This window comes from Pezoporus flaviventris, unplaced genomic scaffold, assembly GCF_033815535.1.
Source record: "Pezoporus flaviventris isolate CSIRO_AGI_PZ_B2104156 unplaced genomic scaffold, CSIRO_AGI_Pfla_v1 ptg000015l, whole genome shotgun sequence".
Lineage (NCBI taxonomy): Eukaryota > Metazoa > Chordata > Aves > Psittaciformes > Psittacidae > Pezoporus > Pezoporus flaviventris.
The window spans coordinates 14,044,169-14,059,652 of record NW_026892563.1 but is presented as its reverse complement, the minus strand read 5'-3'; positions in this window follow the sequence as shown (position 1 = coordinate 14,059,652).

Below are 15,484 nucleotides of genomic sequence, written 5' to 3'. Positions count from 1 at the left end.
AATGCACTGTTGAACTCTCATTCTCATGGCAGACATGTAAAAAAACAAGCCTTATTCCTACTTACAGTAAGTCCATCAGATTGGTGACTAAGGCTGCAGGACTTATGCTTTATGTTGCATCCATTCTTACCCAGCTCTTCACAGCAGAGTCAGGAAGTGTAGCTCTGCACAGATTTAGAGGACAAGTAACAAGTCACAGGAAGAAATTTTTGTTCCTTGTTCTCTGAAAAGGAGGGGGGGAAAATTATTAGGAAGTTCAGGGATAGCAGACAGAAGTAGTGATTCTGAGGTAAGGTACTGCGACCAAACAGATACTATGACCAAAGAAAAAAACAAGTATTTTTTACATTAGCTTTTCAAAGGCTTTGGAAATCTATTTCCCATCCAGCTTCTGTTTAACAACAGTTTTCCATTATCACACCAAAAACCACAGGGAAGTCATAGGTTGTCCTGGGTTCAGCAGTAGCAGTCATTTTTCTCCTTCTTAGTAAATGGTGCAGGGATGCATTTTTTACTTTCAGCTTTGGAGCAACACTGATAACACCGACGATTTTAATTGTTGCTAAGTAATGTTTACTCTGACCAAGGACCTTCTGAGTCTCATGCTCTGCCAGGGAGGAGGGAAGCAGGGAGGAAGCAGACAGGACACCTGAGCCAAACTAACCAAAGAGATATTCCATACCACAGCACATCATGCCCAATATATAAACTGGGGGGAGTTACCCAGAAGGGCTAGATCGCTGCTTGGATTGGGAGAGGTATCTGTTGGCAGGTGACGAGCAGTTGTATTCTCTTCCTTTGTTATTTCCCTTATCATAATTATTGTCAGTGATAGCAGTAGTAGTTCTGTGTTATACCTTAGTTACCGGACTGCTCATATCTCAACCTGTGTGAGGTACATTCTTTCCATTCTCCTCTCCATCCCTTCAGGAGTGGGAGGAAGAAGGGAGGGAGTGAATGAGCAGCTGCACCTTTCTGAGTTACCGGCTGGGCTTAAACCACAACATAGGTACATACAGATTTCCATGCTATTACACATATACATTTGCCAGTGCACTAAAGACAGATTAAAGCAAAACCACTAGGCTCCCATTAGTTTGCAAAAATAGTTTAAGGCAAAAATCCATGTATAGCATCCAACAGTGATATAATCTAGTTTTCCTAAACATGCATCACTGACACACCTCAAAAGGTTTTACAAATACACCAAGAATACTGCAACAACTTCACAGATAAGGAAGCTGGGTCATGGAGAAACAAACAGACCTGTCAAATACTCCCCATCCCAGCAGTTATATAGCTGGAAGAGACTGGTCCATCTTATCTCAATAGTCCAATACTTTGGCCTCCAACTCACCTCACACATCAGACATATTTAAATAGATCCCACATAAAAGTATCATAAACCCACCCTCATACAGAAGAGTTTAGTGGGAACATACACCTATCCTTCCCTCCCACTGCCAGTCATTCCCCCTGATGTCTGACAAGATATAATGGCACTTTACTGGGTATATCTGAAGAAACAAACCTCAAGAGTCCTTTAAAGTGAGCTAGTGGAATTAATGTGTACAGCAATTTTCAGGCAAGGAAACAGGGATGAAACTCCCTCCCCCGCAGCAGACTTGAAGGTATGGAAGACAGGGCCCAGGAGGCCAGGGCCTTGTAGATCAGCTTGCTAACAACTTCTGTAGCTTTTTTAATTTTTTCTATGGATTTCTGCAAATTAGTTCTTCATATTTAAGCAAAAGCTGCAGTAGAGTTGGCCTGTACTTCATTTGATAACATACAACATAACTGAATATAAACTTCCTAGACTATTAGTCATCCAAAGGCTTGTCCTCCTCCCTACCACAGTGACAGTCACTGTCCCCTGGACAGGAAAAGCACCAAGCACAGGGTCATGCTGCTCAGCTGTAAGTGGTCCTCAATTCGTCATCCACCTCACTACTGTTGGGTAAATATGAGCCTCCACTTTTACCTCCTCCTCACAGCAGCAGGTCATGACTCCTCTACATTGTGTGTCCTTCACTAGCCAGGAGCCAACATCCCAAAAAGACAAAAGAAAGAACAAAAGGCAAAGAAATGCTAAAGATTTAACCGTGATTTTGTTAATGAAACCAGAATTGCTGGCTTCTACCCTAGTTCTCCATGCAAGAAATAATAATCGTACTTCCTTAGTACACTATTCTGTACTAATTCTATGCTAATTCCTGACGCAATTGTCAGTTAGAAGCAGTAACATGCTTTGGAAGCATGGAGTTCCACAAGCACTGCTAGCTATATTAGTTTCCACAAGCCTTTATACAGATATCACTCCATGTTGTTTCCATGCCTAGGTCAATTAGAATCAAGCCATTAACTTCAGATATCCTAACGCAACACTGAATTCAACTTGGCCAGCGAAGCCAAAGTTATATGGGCAACAGCATACTTCCTGCATTTATGTATTACTTCAATACATATTTTGTGGTATTTCCTGAAATAGAAACAACATTAGCTGTTTGCTAAGCTCTATGATAGGTATCTACAACTGAAAAACAACAATAAACAAAAAACAAAAAACTAGTTCTTCACAGTTAGACCTACGTGAAAGCAACCACATGCAAACAAGGAAGGAAGGAGAGAACAGAACAATTAAAAGCCAAATGCATGAAGTAAAATCCAGCTTCTAAAAGGCAAAACACAACAGCACCCAAACACTCTACATGAATACTAACTCAGTGTCACATCCAAGAAATCAGCTGCTCCCTTTACCCAGATAAAGAAATACAGTACTTGCAAATGAATAAACTGGAAAAGCTTATTAAGATAGCAAAGGAGTAACTCCAGTGCAAAGCTCAACCTTAAAAAGGGCAAGCCAAGAAATTACAGCTTTTTTGATGATGCTAGAAAGGAAGTATGCGTTCATCCTTTTTATTCCAAACAGTTTTATAGCCATCTATAAGTTTCAGTAGCAGAACCTTAAACACAATATAACCATGGTATAAAGGTGGGCAGGAAAGGGAGGAGGGGCAATAAAAAAATAAAGAGAGAGAAAATAAGCAAAGAGGTTATTCCAGATTCATTTATATGATCTTTTCACACAGTAGGCAATTCCTGCCTCTGCTATCTGAACAAGAGAAAAGAAACAAGGTCAAGATTCCTGTTTAACAAGCAACACTAAAAATTAGCATGATTTGCAACTGAAGTGTAGAAAGGTTAAAAAAAAACCGGTTATGTATGAAAAAGAACTAAATAAGGAACTAATTAAGATTTTTCATGTCATTTGATTAACAAGAGCTCCTTGATACTTCTGCAGGATGTAGTACTGAGTATTTTTATGGAGATGATTCACAAAATGAGTAACATTTACTGCACAGGGTAAATTTTATTTTCTGGAAGGGATCAAAGACAAAGCAACTGAATGTCTTCAAGTATTCAAAACCAGGTTCTTCCAATGTCCTGGCCTTTTAGCTAACCTTCTCAATAGCTCTACCCAGTGTGCCTATGCAGTAATAGTACACATCTTGCAGAGAAATACATGAGGCTGTGTAAATAATTATATGAAAGGTTGCCACAAATAGAGCCTTGGCATTCTTAGATCTCCTAAGAAATAGCTTTGAACCTACTCTAGATTAACTCTTAAAATACCATTAAACTGTGCTACTACTTATCAACAGTTGTCAAAAAAAAACAACAGAGCCTCTTGACAAGCACTACCAGCTACTACTAGTCCACGACTATTCCCAATACCAGCAAAATAAGGTTAATACTACTTCCACATGAAAAAGCTCCGAGTGTAGCAGTCTTGTTTTAAACAGTTATAGGATGCTGTGGTCATACTACGGATAGTCATCTATTTGTCTTCTCTGAACAGATGTTACCATGAAACTCAGCCCATCATGAGTATATTACATGCCTTTCTTAGGAAGGGTGGGGGGAGAAAAGAGGCCAAAGTGGTGTTGCCTAGCTGAGTGCATAAGTGGCAAAATACCCTACGAAAGAAAAGCCATTTCTGAAATAGAAAGGACGAAAAGCCCAGAAGAACAAGATTTGCTGGCATGGTAGGAGATGGATCTATCGGTCAGGCAACAACTGCAGATGCAGCCATTGCCCACACAACACACCACCTCATGCACAGATCACAGTGTTGCTAGAGGATAACAGCAACAGGCAGCCTGGCACTTGGATACTTTCTTTCCCTATGCTACATCCCCAGTTCTTCCTCTGTCCTTCCCCGTCCATGGCAGAAGCAAATAACCTCACCTGGCAATAAAATTCAAGTGTCTGTCTACACCACTGAGACTCCAGAAAGGAGAAAGGAAAAAAAAAAAAAAAGCTCTCAAGAATATTTGTCTACCATATTAGAGTTGAAAATAAATATTGTATGAATATGGTACCAATAGGTGCTCATTCTGCAGGAAAATAAGAACTAGCCATATTAACAAATCAGACTTATTTAGGTATTCCCCCAGGTCAGCTGTTTTCAACTTGTGAATTAGCGATCCTGAGGAGCTGTAAACCACTTCCAAGGGGTGTGTGACACTGAAGAAAAGCAAGACTGCTGGAAGGAGGTCTGAATTCACTCCCCAGGGAGGCTCCTGTTGCCAGAGACAAGTTTAGGGATCCAGGCACTGAAGACATGGGAGAAGTACAGATACAGTAGCTCAGACAAAACTGAGCTACCATCGCAGTACTGGAACTATTCAGTGTGGACCAAACCTTGCCTGACACAGGAAGAGCCCATATGTTCAGGAGCAGTAACTCCAAGAGAAATATTTTGACCAGCATTCCAGAATACTGTTTTGCTTTGGTCTTTCATCAACATCAAGGAACATATTTTCAACTTATTTCCATTTTCAGGCTAGACTACTGTGACAGATTTGCTCCAGGAAAACTTTTCTATGTACTAGTATAATTTTTAACGGTTTAAGAATTAAAGGAAAAATGAAAAAAGTTCTGTTAAGTCCTACTTTGACATTATATTTAATCTTAGTCCACCTGTCTGTTGGCTTTATATTGATCCGTCTCGTTCCTGGCCTAACACTGTCTTAGTTGATACAAGTCACCCTTCAGAGGTGAAGCTGCTTCCTTTGGCTCTTCCTAAGGTGCTAAAGGCATTAGTGTCACTTTACTCAGGGCAAACGCTAATAGTTAAGACAAAGGCACAGCATGAGAATGGTCTCTTATATTCACTGTCACGCACCCACCCAGAAACCTGAGGTGGAACTCAAAAGTCCGGGTAAACTGTGATAGTCAGTAAAACCACCTGAGGGAAAGTGGGGAGTAAAGGTTATTTCAGCATTCAAAACTTTGGCCCAGTAGTTTCAACGCTAGGGCTCCCGTGGGAAGGCAGTCTATCAACAGAGTTACTCCTCCAAAATTACTTGACAAGTTGGGACAACGATATCAGAAACCGGTGCTTTTGCAAGGAACGCAATGAAGAGACCCCAGAACCAGACGCTGCCCATCCTCTGTGTGGCCAACTGCTCACGCCGTGACCTTGACAAAGCTGCCTAATCTCGCAGCGCCCCGTCTGCTTCTACGACGCCGCAAGAAATGGACAACTTCCACCTCGAGAAGGGAGAGGTGGGCCAGCTCTGGCGTGCGTACAGCACCGCGCACCTTTTCTCCCGTACCTCCTGGAACAGCATTGTTCACTGCACAATAACCCGTCCACCTCTCCTGAGGTAGTGCGCAGCTCCCACCTTGCTTTGCCCACCGCTCCGCGGGGAACCGCAACTTTTCCGTGTTCATCTACCAGTAGAGAAACCAGCTACGGAAAGGGAGCAACTGGGTAAAGCACAGGGAAACGCCACAGAAAAGATGTGAGTTTACTAGCCCCCGGGATTTTATCCACCCGCACCTCCTTTTCTTGCTCTCGGGAGGCGACGACATACGTGTGCCGTCCTCCCCACTTCCCCTGGCCCCTATGCGGGATGGCGATTTTCAGGTGCTCCCGGGGTCCCTCCGCTCTCCCCCAAAGTTAACTTCCATAATCAAAAGCCAAAACCACAGGCGCCACTCGGAGCGGCCTGGCCGGATCCCGCCCCTTCCACGGGGAGACGGTGCTGTCCGGCATATGGGAACAGGCTGGTCTCGGAGGAAGAGTCCGTGTGAAGCGAGGGGGCCACGGAGGAGAGCACCGCGCTTACCTGGGACTGCCCTTGCCCGTGCGAAGCCCAGGAGGGACGGAACGCGGTGCACCGAGCCGGGAGCAGCCGGCGCAGCCGGGGAGGAGTTACCCGGCGGGGGGAGCGGCGGGGAAAGCGCAGGTGCCGCCAGGTGGATGCGTCGCCCGGCCCCTTCCTCCCACTGCCGGGGAGGAGGAGGCCAGTGCCTGCAGGAGGACGGCGCCCACCATCCCCTTGGGGAGCCGAGCCGTGCGCCAACCCTTTGTGCCCGGTGGGGGCCGGCAGCCGTCCCCAGGCAGACGGCAGGTGGACGGAGGATCCCCTTTCCCCCTTCTTTTCTCTTTCCCCGCCATGGTCTGCAAAACGAGCAAGCCGGACGGAAGCAAAGGGACCCCCGGAAAGGGCGTGCAAACCCCCTGGCCGGAGCAGCCCGGGGTCGCGGCGGTGATGGTGCCTCCCCTTGCGAGCCGCGCTCCGGGGTTGACGTGCCCCGGGTCTTGGGGTTTCTGCTCTAGCCTGAGGGGGCTGTGGTGGTGGGCCCGTGCCTTTTATTTTTTTTGATCTTCCACGTCAGCCAGTCTTCCCTGTGTTTCAGGGTGCTGTATGCAAATAAGAAGCCACAAGGCTTCCCTGAACAGAGCAGGTCAGGAGCTGGTAAAGAGTGCTTATAAACCATCCAGCCCAAGCAAACTGCTTCTTTTTAATTCTGCCTTTTAGGCCATTTAATAAAGAGGCACTCTGGAAAATCACTGCAATCCCAATGGTCACGTTACTTATAACGCTCTAATAACTTGTGGTAACTCCCCTGTAAAGCAGATCTACACAGGAGTGAGGTTTTTATCTGCCAAAAGTTGAGCTCCAGTGGAAAAAAAAAATAAATAAATCCACTTATATCCTAAAATCTCAGCGTATGACTGGAAAAGTGCATAGGTGTTTGAAGAAATTCCACTCACTTTTAATAAAAGTGCCATGTTAGCTACAGTATTGCTGCATGCTAATCTTAACATCTCTGTTCAGAGACTACAGATAAGGCACAGTACACAGGTTCAGCATGATAAGTGTTTGGGGTTTGTTTGTATTTCCAAATGCATATCAAGGAATTACATCAAGTACACCAAGAAGCTAAGCTCATATGTTTATTCAAAGAGAACTCTATGTATCTTCATATCCTTTAGTATAAAAAACATAAGTAGTATTGAAACACCCTTAAACTTAGGCTTTTCAGCTGAACCTTTTTGTAGGGCTACTTCTTCTCATGCTCTCCCATAAGGAATCAGTGAGATTCAGTAATTTTCCAGTATGAATTCAGTTGCAGGAATTGGACCTCAAATTTCACCTGAAGTAAAACATAAAATTGTCCCAGGTCAGAAACAAAATATACCGTGGTGTCACCTTCTGTAGTTCTCTACTATGTTCATCTCTATGGCATATCCTTGTCTTTAATCTACAGTAACTCTGTTGGTGACCTTCAGATCTTAGAAGCATTTTAGGTTTGAAGCAGGCTATCTAGTCAGAAGATTTCCCTGTTCATTTTCCTTACCAAGATGGAAAGAAACAGCCCTGAAATCTGTCACTTGGCATCATGTCCACAAGGAGAGATGACCACATCTCTCAAGGGGGATTGCCCCAAGATTTATTCTGCTCTGCATTTGAACCTGAATATTTCTCTACTTTGGAAATTCACTTTTTTTTTTTTCTTTGAAAGTAATTTGGAAGCTATGTAGTGCTGCAGTGATGATGCCTAGTGCCTCTCTCAAGACAAAGCTCATCTTTTGCGCTTAAGAATATTCTGGATCTTACTTTGGATTTATCCAAATGTCTTGCACAATAACTACGGGTAAGGAGAAAGGGAGATGTAAAATACGTAACCTGGTTCCCCTGTAACTTGATGTTGTCTATATGTAGCCGCTTCTAAGGTACTAGATCAATTCAGGTGTTAAAACTGGGGAAGACACGGTAACAGGTAACAAATATGTTGTGCTGAAATGCGATGTGCTCCTCTACCAGAGAAGTTTTAAACTCTTTTAAGAGGACTCACATTGCTTTTTGCATTAGAAAACGATACCAGACCTGCCGGCTGGGGGTGGGGGGGTGGGGTGGTGAGAATTCAGTGCAGCTCCATTAGAAAGAATGGCGCTCTACTTACTTACAGACTTGAAGATCTGGGCATAAGCCAGCAGCTCGTTGATTACCCCTGTTAACACCTTTTCTTCTCAGAGAGGCCTGAGCCGGTCAGTGAACAGTGCATTCCCACCCTCTTTCCCCCAATTCCTCCCTTCCTCCGGGCTGGTATCTGGGTTACCAAAGTGTTGGCCTCTCAGATCTCTAACGTGCTAAAAGCTTTTTTGCTTTTTTGCTTTTTTTTTTAATTGGGTTAATATTCCCCAAGGTTAACTCAGTTTGCTAACAAAGGTCAAAGGGATAGGAGAGCTGGAGCAGTGGAAGCGGTGAGGTGGAGGTGGGGAGGGGGACACTGCCTCCTCTTGGCAGCAGAAGCTGTTAGGTCTGTTCAGCTTGTCCTTTCTAGCGGACGAGTGAGCTCGTGGCCCTGTAAATCTCTTCCCAAATAGTGGTACGTGTGTATTCTTGTGTATTCATAATGCCTTTGCAGAGCAGGGTGCTCGTTATTCATTTTACTAGTGGATTACAAGCAACCTTTACAGGAGTGCTCTGGGCAGGGTTTAGTTTTTCAGGGTGGCTGCGTGCACTGGGAGCGGCAGGTGAGTCCTCTGGAGGAGAGACTGTCTCTTCCTGAGCAACCCAGAGTTCGCAGCCCAGAGTACCAGGTGTCTGAGAGCTTTAGCATGGCTCAGCCTAACACTGCCCATCTCCACATGCAAACACCTTTCTCTCACTTAAAATTAACAGTTAAACGGTTGGTGAGCCACTTCCTCCTCCATATTTATGCACGGGGGGGGGGGGAGGGGGCAGAGGAAGGATGTTTGGATGTTTTGTTTTTTACGGGAGTACAAGCAAATGTTTCTGTAGATTCGTGCTAAGCATCTGCATTTCAGCATGTAAAATAAACTGATCTTTTTTAAGTATCTGGTATCACCTACCATTGTACATCCTACTACACGGTACCTTTCTTGGTACATGGCTTCCTATGACACCTGCTTTATTTTTTAAGGTAGCTCTGCCTAGCCGTTAGTCATAACTCACTTTGTTTCTGCAGCACTTTGTCGTAGCAGTTCTTTTCCTACTCTGTTAATACTGAACATGCCTTTTACTCAGTTGTCTTTCCTACTTCTGAAGTTTTTCCTGTGTTTCTAGTGTCTATTCAAAACCCCAAGGGAGTCATTGATCATTCCAAAAATAAGGTCACTCCAAACCCAACCTTGCAGAGTTCTGACTGAAAGCATGCCAGGACGACTCTGCCCTTGCTACTATCAACTACAGCATAAGACTTCCTTTTACCACACCAGTAGGACTAGAATTAGAGGTATCTCAAAGGAAATTTGGTGCTAAAGCCCACACTGGAAAAAAAACCCGACAACCCACAAACATTCAGATGAGGAACTGACTCACCCAACTCAACAGCTTCTTCATTTGCACAACTCAGCTTTAAGCACCAGGTGCTACCTTATGCCCTACAGTGGTGGAGTCCTCTATATGCATTTTTTTTTCACCTGTACTGAGAGAGAGCTCTGTGGTTGACACTTTACGACATATGCTACAGTTGCTCACTCAGCCATAAAACGGTATCAAACCTGGCAGCTTAATTAGTCATTTAATAACTAAGCTTTATGTTGATTTTGGAAGTACATTTGCATCAGCTGATATTACCAAGAATACACACACAGAAATTTACCTGCTGCAGGTATATTTGAAAAACAGGCAGATATCTTGGAAAATCGTTTGGGGTTTTTTTCTAACTGTTGCGTGCCTGTGAAAGAGGAGCTAGTCCTTTGTTAAAGTATTAACTAAATATGCTTGAAAAACTACAACTCCTTAAACGAATTACCCTGTTATGGGGAGCTAGGAGAGGGTCCCTGTGCCTGCAGATTAGAAAGGTGTGTCCCTGTGAACATTCGCACTTCTTTCCCAGCCTGTCAGAAACTTTTTCAGGAGTTTCAAGCCCTACACAAGTGGAAAAACAGAAAATTGCCATGGCTCTTCTTGGTTCTCCCTTCTTCCCCCCCCCCCCCCCCCCCACCCATCCCAGTTTAGCTTTCTTGTGTAAAGACAAAGAAAGTCACAGAGTTATGAAATTCTTTGCTTTCTCCCTGAGGGAATAAACTGTCAGAAATAATAAGTGACCTTAACTTTCCTTTAGGTGCATGTTGTTTCAATGGGTTTCTTGTCTGTTACTGTAAAACAAGAGAGACTATAAATTCAAACACTGCTCTTTGTTGGATTTTTCTGGGTGTACCGTGTAAATACAGCTGCGTTTTCCTACATCAGAATGGAACCGGACCTACAATTTTGACCTGCTATCCACATTCAAATAATGCTGCTGTTGTGGCACAGTAATTTAATGACAACTTAAACAACTTTGTGGTATGGCTTTTTCCTGATACTTGTGACTATTTTTTTTTTTTTTAACTGTTCTGGTGGCTTAGCTTTGTTTTGCACTTGTAACACAAAGCAGCCATAAATCCAAACTACTCAGCCAGTTAGACCAGGTTTATAGTTACTCTCGTGCCAGCAAACAGGCCTGAAACAACTACAATGCATCAGTGACTATGGGGTTTGGTGCAGACGGATCCTACTCTTCTTATAAAAAGGAATTGCAGAAATATTACATTTTCAAATATTTTATTTAATATGAATTTTTAAAAAGGAAAATTACTTCTTATGCAATTGGATTTAAATAATTAGTGAAAAACGTGTTTCAGTAGAAATTAGAATCATAGATATGTGGTTTTGCTGATGCATGCAGAAAAATACTGGTTGAGAAAATAAAAAGAAACAAACTGTAATAAATCTTAAATTAAGAGTTAATTCTTTTTTTTTCAATTAGAAACCAAAAGTGATGTTTTGGATCTGGATGTGAATCAATTAACATTGATTTAGTGGAGCCAGATCTTCCCAAATGATCCTTTTGAACAGCTGAATTTTTTGCATACCTGCATGAGATAACCAGAGATAAATCCTATCCGAAAAGAATTGCCTTTTGTTTGTCTGAATAGTAGAGAGTTAAGGGTTTTTCACTTTCAATCCTAGTTCAGCTCCAGATTTGCTGTATAACTTTGGGGAGCTTTTTCCATCTGCCTCCATTTCCTGCTCTGTTAAAGGGAATTACTGGTATGCATTATCAAGAGGAGTACAGCTATTTTCACATTTAACCAAATATTTGTAAAAGTGCTTGGAGACTTGTTGATTAACCTGTTATAAAAGGGTAACAATAAAGTGTTCTTTTTATGTTTATGTGCAGCTAGGCGAGCTTTTATGGTCTGTTCCTGCATCAGGTATAAGTACTTGATTTTTATCAACAATTGGACATTGTTTTAATTCCATGATAAACTGTGCAGATGAAGGCAGAAAACTGTAAATCACTGATGGGTTGCAAACAAAATACTGATCCAGTTCACTGGATCAGCTATAAGCAAGTGAAAATGCAGTTCAGTTTCACTTGTTTGTATTCTTCAGCGAGCCAGCAATTAACGGGGGGGGGGGGGAAGTATTTCATTTCAATTATGAGGAAGTGCTGTTTGCATATGCAAATGCAATATTTCAGTTTCTGTTATTGCACTTCTGAACAAATACTCCTAATGAGGGGACTTTTGCCGTTCTGTACCATTCAAGAAGCTATGCTATCCATAGAAGCTGCTAGATGTGTTGACCATAACGTTTCACAGGGCAACGTTATGGTTGTGAGTAAGACAAGATTTTACAGTTTGATTCCAATATGTTCAGTTATTTTTCTTGACCTTTTTTTTTTATTCTATTGTAACTGGAGTGGTTCAGTGAAGCCCTATTTGCAATATGAATGCATTTTAGAGTGTAGAAAAAAATTGTGATTTCTGATATAATTTCTGAATCACAGTTACGACTCCTCTATCTTAGTATAAAAAGTATTAACCTGAAGTAGAACATCGCACTTTTAGCACTCTTACTGCTTGCTACAATTTATTCATCAATGACTAAAATATGTTTGCATTTTTCCATCTTACTTCATCTTTTTAATTCAAGTCTGACTCTCTTCATTGGTTTATTCTGGTTCTGTGGCTACATTAATTCCTTCAGAATTAATTCCTTCAAGAACTGTTTGCTTGCCTGCTGCTTATGTAAAGAAGTCTTGTTTTTGAAGGCACAAATAAAACAAAGCCAAAATGCTTCTTATCTTTAGAGAAGGTGGCATGAGAAAACAGATCCTTTCTGGTGAATAATGAGAACTATGGCATTACTATTTTCCTCTAAGAGGTGAAAGATTGATGCTTTAATTCTAGCTTTATTTGCCAACACTTTAGCATTAAGGAAGTAAATTCTTGAATTTACTGAGTTTAACTGCTCATTTACCAAACTTTTTCTTATTAGTTCTGTAACTCCTTTAGGATCAAATCCCAACCACACTGAAACATGTCAAAGGTTCTATGAAGTTAAAAGAAGATAGCTGGAAGTATTTTTTTCTCTGTCATTAGTTTGACATAGGTCATCAAACTCCTCTACAACCACCCAGTGAGTAATTTTCAAAAGGTAATTTGAACTCATCCTGAGAAAGGAGTACAAGCTAGCCAATACAAGTTTCTGTCGGTGATGGACCTCTTAAATACTTCTGTGGTAGCAACAGCAATAGTCCTCATAAAACATATACCAGCTAGGGCTGGCATCTGGCTTCTTCACTGCTGTTTTGTTTAAAGCTATTCAAAGTATAGGTACAATGAAAACCACTTACATTGCATGTGCACTGTAGAAAATACTGTAGGGAAATTAATATTTCCATCAATATCCAAAGCTGACAAAGTCTATGCTTTAGCTCTTAACACTGTACTTTTATTATGAATTGGCCAGTGGGGCCAGACTGTGGTGGGTTGACCATGGCTGGATGCCAGGTGCTCACCCAGCTGCTCTATCACTCCACTTCTCAGCAGGACAGTTGGGTAGAACGTAAGATGGAAAAAACCTCATGGGTAAAGGTAAAGGCAGTTTAATAAAGCAAAAGCAAAAGTCACACACAGAAGCAAAGGAAAACAAATGATTTTTTGTCTAGTTCCAAGCAACAGGCAATGTCTAACTAGTTCCCAGGAAGCAGGGCTTCAGTACATGTAGCGGTTGCTCCTGACAGAAAATGTCATAAGTAATGAATGCTCCCCCTTCCTCCCACTTTCTCTTAGCCTTTATTGCTGAGCAGACATCATATGGTATGGAATATCCCTTTGGTCAGTTTGGTCAGCTTTCGTGGCTATGTCCCAAGATCTTTCCCACCTCCAGCCTATGGGGAGGAAGGGATGTTAGAATAGCAGTGTTGATGCTGTGGGAGCACTGCTCAGCAGTAGCCAAAAAAAAAACACAGTGTGTTATCAGCACCATTCTAGCTACCAATACAAATGGGTTTGCCTTCTCTCATGAGAGGAGAAATCCACACCACCTTGCCCAGCCACCTCCCCATGTGCACTGCAGAGAACTTATTTCCTCCCACAGTGTGTAGGAGTTTGGTTTGGGCAGGACCAGAATGGTTAGTAGATCTTCTGGTGTTAACCAGCCGAGTGGCTTCTACTAACTTTATGTTCCCGTGCTTCCATGCTCCATTGCCCAATACTCTCAGCATAGTCCATTATATCTCTCAGTCTTTCCAGAGGTTTGTGGCTCATAGGGGATGTGATACACACACTCAGTGCTGCAGACAGACTTATAGAATTTGTTTGCAAAATGCTTATTATCTTGAGTCTGTCTGCACAGGTTTTGAAGAAAAAAAGCAGAATAGAGAGTGAAGATAGAAGTCAGGTAACAAGTGGATCAACTGATAGTTAACTTTATTAACATGTTGTGGCTATACTAAGGGTTTTTTTTTCCATCTCTAGCATCACGAGAGAGGCATGAGTACTAGGACTGAAATGATAACATATAAAAAAGTCACAGTAGCTAGACCACATTATTTTGGAAACCTATAAAAGCTTCAGGAACTGGTAAATATTTGAAGTACTTGGAAATATAACTTCCCTGCCCTGTTTTGTTTATTTGTTTGTTTTTAAAGCACAAAGTAAGTATCTTTACAGTAATTTACAATCAAAATTTAGGTTATTTTGGAGTTGTTTGCATGGACCTATAGTTATTTGAAAGTTTAGTTGCTTCCCATCAATCAGTATTTTCATGTACCATTTTTGTATTGAAGATTTTAAATGTAAGCAGTTGTTTGCATGGACCTATAGTTATTTGAAAGTTTAGTTGCTTCCCATCAATCAGTATTTTCATGTACCATTTTTGTATTGAAGATTTTAAATGTAAGCAGTTGTTTGCATGGACCTATAGTTATTTGAAAGTTTAGTTGCTTCCCATCAATCAGTATTTTCATGTACCATTTTTGTATTGAAGATTTTAAATGTAAGCAGTTGTTTTGCTTTGTTTTAACTCTTTCTGTAGTTTTACTGAACAAGACTACAGACCACATACTCTTATTATTCACATAGGAAATAGGCATGAAAATTAGATTACTTGGTCCATTTCCCATTTAAAAAAAACAACCATCTGTCTGGAACCATCTTCCATCTTCCCAGACTTTTTCTACTATTTTGTTTATGTGCCTGTTATGCTAGACTAGATTTCCCTTCCTCCCAATCTCTTTCTGTCATTCAAACTTTTTCAAGGTATTTTCTGTATTCATAGGCCACTTTTCACACAATTAGTCCTACTGCAAAGCATCCTCTCTCTAATAGCATTAATGCATAGCTCCAGCCTTCATAAAGCTCGTGTTGCTACTGACTGCATAGTTGTCTATGCAAAGATACAGGTACTGAAGTACCCTGAAACACATGGAATATTGCAAGAACATTTCCTTGAGGTGTAAAAAGATTGTCTGTGAGACAAAATGCTCCTGTATCTGGACTGGATTAATATTGACACTTTTTTTCTTTTGCTGTTACATTGCTATGTAATCCCACAGATAACAAGAAGCAACTGGGTTGTAATTGTTCAGGGGAGTTGTACTTCCATTTCCTGCTTTATTTCTAAAGGCTACTTCACAACCGTCCTCCCTTATTCAGATTTGGAGGGGGGCACATTGTAAATATTGAATGATGGGGGGGAGTGTGTCATTTTCATTTATTTTGCCACTTTGTTAATGATTCTGGCTCTGTTTAATTTCTGCTTGTGCTTATGTCCATGTGGCAAATGTTACCAACTATACAATAAGTGAAAACATTACCTTGTTTTATTTTGTCTCCTGTTGTTGGATCTTCAAGACAAAACAATCCCCTGCCCTGTTTCTA